Here is a 7653-nt window from a genome sequence, read left to right as displayed (position 1 = left end):
TGGTAGTATTTTCTTTCACTATGTTTTGTTATTGAATTCACAATGCTAGCATATCCTTATATCGTGTTTGGGTATTATAATCAATGCTATTCCGTAGAGTTAGCATAACTAGTTTACACCCAGCAACCACAATTGGAGCTTGGACTTGATTACACATGGTAACCATACTCATCTTTAGCACACACCTAGGTCGACATGCACATACACTCTTAGGGTCTATTAGAGGAGGACATCTAGCCTGTGTTCTCATAATGGCTTTGACATGAGCAGTAGATACCTTGGATTATTTTTACTAGTGTGCTAGACTTGAATTGTAACATTCAAAATGCTTTGGCTTTGAAAGACCTATCAGTTGATACCTTGGATTATTTTTACTAGTGTGCTAGCCACATTAAGATGTTTCTAGCTATGGAAATGTCAGAAAAAGGGGAGAAATCAACCAAACTTGCTAATAAAACTTGTCATATGGAATCTAATAACCGTAATATGGATTGGAGTTGGAAAAGAGAGTAGTAGAGAGGAGAACTATGAGAAAGATGAATACTAGAAGCCAACTATGTCCAAGAAGAAAAGACCAGACCTATCAACCCTCAGAAGGCACTCAAAGACCTACTATCAGAACCCTCTGGGGTACCAAGTGTTGTAATCCGATCAATTGGCTATGGAGTGTTGTCCAAACGAGTGGTGGTGTGGCATTTTTCATATGTCTACCACCATAATGAAGTTTCTCAGTTTAATACCCATAGTAAAATAAAAAATACTGTGCCCTAGTAAGGCATCAGGGGAGTGCAACTAGCCCATTTGAATCACTCGAGATCATCTATTGCCACAAATTTGGGATGTTACATACCCAAGAAGATTATCCATCTACTAATGTGGGCCAAGGAGGATGAGAAAGACATCAAGCAGAAAAAGGAGGATATTACCATCCCCAAAAATAAGAAGGTCAGTGGTATGGACCAAGGAGGTTGCGAAAGACATTAGGGACATAGAGGAGGGTATTACCATCCCCAAAAATAAAATATATTAGTTTTGTATACAAGAAGGCCATTGGATATCTGAGTGTCTTGAAGCCCAATAGAATGACACTTAGAAATGCCATGCTTCTAGTTCCTTCATAAACACTATCAAAGAGAAAGAGTAGAAAAAAGGGAGACCTTCTTACTCATTGCTTGCTTACTCAGATCCTCTCGGACGGTCCGATTATGATGGGCAAGCAGAGTGGTCCGATTATGATGGCCGGTCCGAGTGCCATGTGGCACGTCCGATCGGACTATCCGATTCTGGGAATCGGATAGGGCTGGTTCGACTCTAGTAGTCGAACGGTCCGATTCTTAGAATCGGATGGTCCGACTCTAGGACTTAGGTGGTCCGATTCTAGGAATCGGACCACTGAGACCTGGTTCGACTGCGTCTGGCGGCATGCATGATTATGACGCGTTTCAATCCCACTTGACGCCTGCTACAACAATCACAATAGACTTTCCAGATCTGATTAGGGCACTACTAAGAAACACCAGACTCACCCGGAGTAGCACAAATCGATGGCACCCAGAATCGTGATAGCGCTCCCTCTTCCTGGTAACCAAAAGCTCTCTCTCTCTCTCTCTCAAAGCTAACCAGTGAAATGAGGTTTTTCCTGGCCTCCCAAGCCTCTTAAGGTCCTTTTCTAGCACTGCAAAACCTTAAAGCCAGTTCTCTTTTCCTATTTTACCCAGAAATTTGAACCTGGTCCCCTGTTTCCCTGTTTCCAACAGCAGCCAAAACCTCTGTTTTCTCTTTTCTTAACCTAATCTAACCTTAATCTAGTGCAGCCAAAATGCAAAACAAAGATACATAATGGTAGTCCTACACTAGTGCTTCCAACAAACCAAAATACTTACTTGTTTCACGGATTAAAACCTCCTAAATCTCTTAGCTATCTCGAGCACTGGTTCGGACTGCAAACCCTACTTCTATGCTCGATTTGATGCCCGCGGTGCTCAAGGCTCGATTCCGTCGGTCCCGGCAGCGGAACCAAAATGGAGGGGAGCTTCAAGCTCTACCCTGAGACCTACGGACGACTTATTGCTCAAGTGTCATGGCTACCTCTCACATAGCCGACACGCAATGCCTACCTTACGGGTGTAGTGAGCTTATCTTGATGCTCGATCGAGTACCCTCCTCTTTCTTTCACACCGGTAGCTCCACGATCCTTGAGGCAAGCTCAAGCAACCTCAATCCCTCTCCCATGAGCTTCATCCTCCATAGACATGCGTGAGACAAGAGAAGATAAGAGAGGAGGGGAAGATGAAGAGAGAAGATGGAGAGCTTCTTCTCCAAGATCCCTCACTCTCACAGAATCACTCCCTCACTCCCTCACACTCTCTCAATCCCTCTCTCAAGCACAAGTAAGAAGGCAAGAAACAAGAGAAGAAGAAGAAGAAGATTTGGCCACACACAAGAATGAGCTTCTCATTCACTTTTCAACTTTATATACATGCCCTACTTTTCATGGGCGGTCATCCCCTTTTTTACATGGCCGGCCATTAGCCTAGGCCCATTTCTCATTTCCCACTGTTCTAGTCTATCCTATTCCCAACTAACGCATACAATTTGCACAGGAGTGAGCCTAGCGCTCTCTTACAAGGATTCGGGAGCGTTTTCACACTTAATGGTGCACTTTTTACTCTTTTACTTTCCTTGGGCGACTCTAATACTTCCTGAGGGTCATGCCCGTGCTTTTAATTTTTTCAGCGTCTGATTACCGGTTAAGGCGCCTTTTTCTTCCTTTTGTCCTGTGCCTTTTGCTATTTCCTTTTTTCCATTTCCTGCTCCTCTGTGCTGCGGTAAACAAGGAGAGATGATTACAACAGAGCTATGTCAAAGTGAGAATGATGAAGAAAGAATGTTTTTTGCATGGTATGGTTGTAGTAATCAAGGCATGGAAAATTTCCACCAACCTATACTTGCCATACTAGCAACCCCATGATATGTCATATATTTTACCTACATCTCAAAACATTATACTACCATTAAATTTATCACCTACATAGAATAATGAGTGTATTGAAGAGGTTCCAATAGGTTAAACTAACCCAAACTAGAGCCACTTGGATCTGAATATTAGCCAACATAGGAACCCAAGAGTTAGGAGTTCCAACTCCATAATAAGGATGAGAAGAATCAAAAGACTTGTTGGAGTCATATGAAATGGAGAATGGACACACCGGCTTGTTTGTATGGTAATCTTGTAATTATAAGCCATTGATTGTGTGGGGGGGAAGGTTCTCATGGAGATTTATTGGGTAATTAGATTTGGAACTATGTAATACCCAGAAAGGAACAATCCATCAAAATTTTATATTACACAAAAGTTTTCTGATCAGTGTAGTAAACATAAGATTTCTATGGCTGCCCTGAAAGGTTACACTTTCTCATCTCATGTCCAAGGAGGATTTTTTAGAATACAATCAAAATCATGGGCAACTACCATCATGAAGAGCTGAGAATTGAAGAAATCATCTTTCATGATGCCTAGGAGTTCTTCAGGATCTAGTCAAGAAAGAAAATCCATCATCACACAATTGAACCCTGGACCCATGTACAACCCAAAACTCAAGCTACCATAGAAAAAGAATCCATTGAGCAAGATGTCCTATGACATTCTATTGCTTCACCAAGTATGTTGAGATGTAGAGATGCAAGAGGGAGAGAAGAGATGCACCATGTACACTTGAAAAGACTATATCATATTGATCACAATCTACATATATATATGTGAGACCTAGTCTAGATAGGGTGAGCTATATATAGCTCCAACACACCCACTCACACAAAAATCTCTAGCTATGGATGAAGAACCCCTTGGGGAGCACAAGGGAATAAACCTGAGCTCCTACTACAAATGTACAAACATGATCAAGAAAGATTATTGTGTGCATGTAAAGTGAGTTTGTGCATGTGAACTGAAACTGAATATGTATCTACAAAGAAAATCCAGAGGTCTAAGGTGTATGTGCATATGTGAAGTGTATGGTGCCTATGTAACGTGTCCCTTAGTATCATCCAAGACACGTCTTAGCAGTCCATCGGAAAGGATGTCTAGAAAGCTCCGCCCGGCACTCCCGTGGAATGTTACGGGTTTTACGATCTAGGTCTTTCCGCGGTTGCCACATAGCGGAAGTATCCTGGCCGTTCCCACTTAGGATCGACCGGAATTAGAGTTTTGCTGATGGGTCATCAGCTAAAAACAACTAGCGTCAGACCTGAGCGAACTACTTTACGCAGAAACACCATGTCCGAAGTGGATTCACACTGCACTTGGTTCAAGGAGAATGGGAAACGAGAGGGATGCAAAGCTCAACCTCTCTGCCATAAGGCATAGTCCCATTCTATTCCCCTAAAATAGCGTAAATCGGGTAAGACGTAACTCTAGGTCATCGTTCTTGTTATTCTTTTTTATGATGATCTCATTCCGCTGTTCTTCGAGATTTTTTAAAAAAGTTCCTGGCTAGCCGGGACTACCCAACCGTAGGACGGACCCATGGCCCATCCTCCGCACTTTCCTCGGTTTGTTTTAGTTATGTAATTATCTAACACATTAATTTGACGTATAACAATCATCTTCTTTAATTAACCTTGTTAAGCACTGGTTCCTTCACGTAATCTTATCACTTGACATAGAAAAACAACATCAAGCAAGTTCTTTTAACATTTCATCATTTTGAAATACAAGGAGTTCCGCCCGTAGTCTTGTCCATAATCTGCCCGAAGGCTAACCAGTAATCTCCAGGGATCACTATTCCAAGCTTCCGCCCGTCAACTAGTATGCGGGCCTCGAGATCCAATCCCGAGTCACGTTAGCCTCTTGTGCAGGACCCGGAAGGCGAGGGATTTACGGCCAGAGCCCCCCTGGCACCCAAGCGTCCTCCTGCTCCAAGTAGAACTCAACGGAGAGACCTCTCGCGGCGGGTTCGGTCCACGTTCCCAGCGCGGTCAAACAACCCCCTTGGTTAGGGTCAGGCAGGCAGTCGGGGTAACTGAAGCTGCCTCTCCCTTCAGGCCTTTAACCTGAAGTATAGGTACTTATTTAATTTGTAATTCATAATTCAAACAGAGTCCTAAAATCTCTAGCAAGCACAAACATTTCCATTAATCAACCCAGTTGTATGGCAAACTGCTAATAAAGTGTTCTTTCCTTTTTGAGTGTATCAGCACTCGTTCCCAAGGTGTCTTGTAACTTGGCAAGATCTCTTACATTCCGATGTAGAGCATACCCAACTTGGTTAACCCTAAGGTACCTTAAATTTTCTAGTTTCTGGTTTACAACTTTCCTTATTTAGAAGGATACCCAAAAATACGTCTTTTTGCAAGATAACTTGCATAAGGATCTGCCGTCCTTGATGAGGGTTTTTCCCTTTCCTACTTATGAATCAATCACAAAATGATTTCATACATGTTGCGCAAGTCCTGCGATGGAATAATCTGTTTAGATTCTTTAAGTTGACGTATGTCAGGCCTAGGGTTTCTTCATTTAAGAATCTTAGGGACAAACCCTAGTTTCTTATCTTTATGAATTTATTGTCCCTACGGTAAGGAAAGTAGTCAAGTGTTTAGGGTATGAATGTTTCTATGTTTAGATTGGTTCAGTTATCTTTTGGAAGGTAATATTAATCCTCTTGTCACGGTTTTACTATCCTTGTGACAATTTACTTTCCCAATCAATATAGTTTAATTTGGCATATAGCATAATGCCAAGGTGATACAAAGAGCGACAATACTTCTTGGGACAAAAAGGCCTAGCTGAGAAATTGGTGTATACACACTTTATTAGTCCGAAGTCCTCAAATAGCAGGGAAAAAGTATTAATAGAGTGTCATCCAGTAGTCCCCTTTTACATTTTCTTTCCAAATGAATTCGTATATCTAATTTTTATACTTGTTAATTCCTAACATTTAACTTCCGCCTCCTTTAAAGTTGAACTCATGCCAAATAACAACAATTTCCTTGCTAAGATGTGCAACTAGCAAAGATACCTCCCTAGTAATTTGAGCATTGAAGATACCTTTCTTGAATTTAGCTATTTACCATGAATCGTTGCGAAAGGGAATAAGACTAATGGTGCAAGATATAATTTCAACACTTTAGGAATATATTACTGCTTGTAATTTTATAATGCTTGATGCAATTTGAAGAAAGCTAAGTTGTATACATTGTCATTCATAAGCCAACTCCTTCGTTTAAAAATAACCCGAACAAATATATCCTATCCTTAACAATTTTTCTTTGCATGATCTACTTAAAACCGAATTAACACCAAGAAGAAAAAACCTGGCTTTGAGGTGAGATATCCACATGGATACCGGGATATGACCCTCCCGCAGCTACACCTTGGACTTTCTTCAGCGGCATCGTAATTCGAATGTGAGATAGCCTTTTCCTTTTTCTTCTTGGAATTCCACCGTCTTCTCCTTCCTTTTCTTTTACCTTTTTCCCACTCTTCCTCCTTCACTCCCTCTACTTCCCTCCCTATCTTTTATCTCACGGCTATTTCTTCCTTACGGGATACCATACGAGCCATGATGATGAATTGGATTTTTAGGACATGGGAGTGTGTGGACACCGACTTGTTTGATAAAACTAAGAACACAAAGCTCAACTAAGAGAGCCTTGCACAAAAAGATCTAAAAAGTGAGTGAAGGAATTACTGCAAGAGAATGGAAGTTCGCAAGGTAGCCTAAGGACAAAGTAGGCCTATGGGTGTGACTTGAATAGTCTAAAGAGCTAAGAGGAGGGGAAAAGAACAAGGGCTTAGGGGGGGGGGAAATTGAAACCGGGAGGGGAAACAAGGGGGCTTAGGGGGGGATTTAAAACCCGGGAGGGGAAACAAGGGGGCTTTCGGGGGGATTTAAGACCCGGGAGGGGAAACAAGGGGGCTTAGGGGGGGGATTTAAAACCCGGGAGGGGGGGGGGGGAAACAAGGGCTTAGGAAGCCCACCTTGGAACCTTCCAAGGAGCTTCCTAGAAGGGCCACGTGGGGGGGGGGGGAAATTGACCCCCCCAGGCGATGATGGCTATGGTGGATTGTATCAATGTGGCGTGCGGCCTTCAGGCGGCGGAAGGGTTGGCGCAGATAGTGGCATCCAACGATTGATGGCGGCGATTCCTGGTCCACAACGGCACAACAAACTGATGTCATCTCCTCTCTTCTCACACGGCTCAGCCCCCTCTTCTTCAACGCCCCCCTCCCCTCGTTTAAATAGTGGAGGGAGGGGGATCTTATCTTCTTGCGGGTCGACACGCATGTCCACCCTCCCTCCAAAGGCTCCACCAAGGAGCTTAGTAGCTCCTTCTATTCCCCTCCCCCTCCAGCTCGTCAGTCGGCTGGAGGGATAAGGGGGGAATAATTTAAAAAAAATTCCATTAACTAATTCATTTTTATTAACGCGGGATATTACATTCTCTCCCCCTTGGAGGAATCGAGATGTCCTCATCTCGAGATAAACTGGGGATATTGATGGTTGAGAGAGCTTTCATCTATCCAAGTGGCATCCTCTTCAGGATAATCTTTCCATTGGACAAGGCATTCTTTCAAGGTTCTAGATCTTAACTGTCTTTCCCTAACATCTAAGATCCTTTCTGGCCTTAGTTCAAGGACTCCTTGACTAGGCA

The sequence above is a fragment of the Lygodium microphyllum genome, chromosome 19 (genome assembly GCF_053477565.2).
Source record: "Lygodium microphyllum isolate KBCC chromosome 19, Lygodium_microphyllum_v1.1.10, whole genome shotgun sequence".
NCBI lineage: Eukaryota > Viridiplantae > Streptophyta > Polypodiopsida > Schizaeales > Lygodiaceae > Lygodium > Lygodium microphyllum.
Note: the sequence above shows the minus strand (reverse complement) of the source record.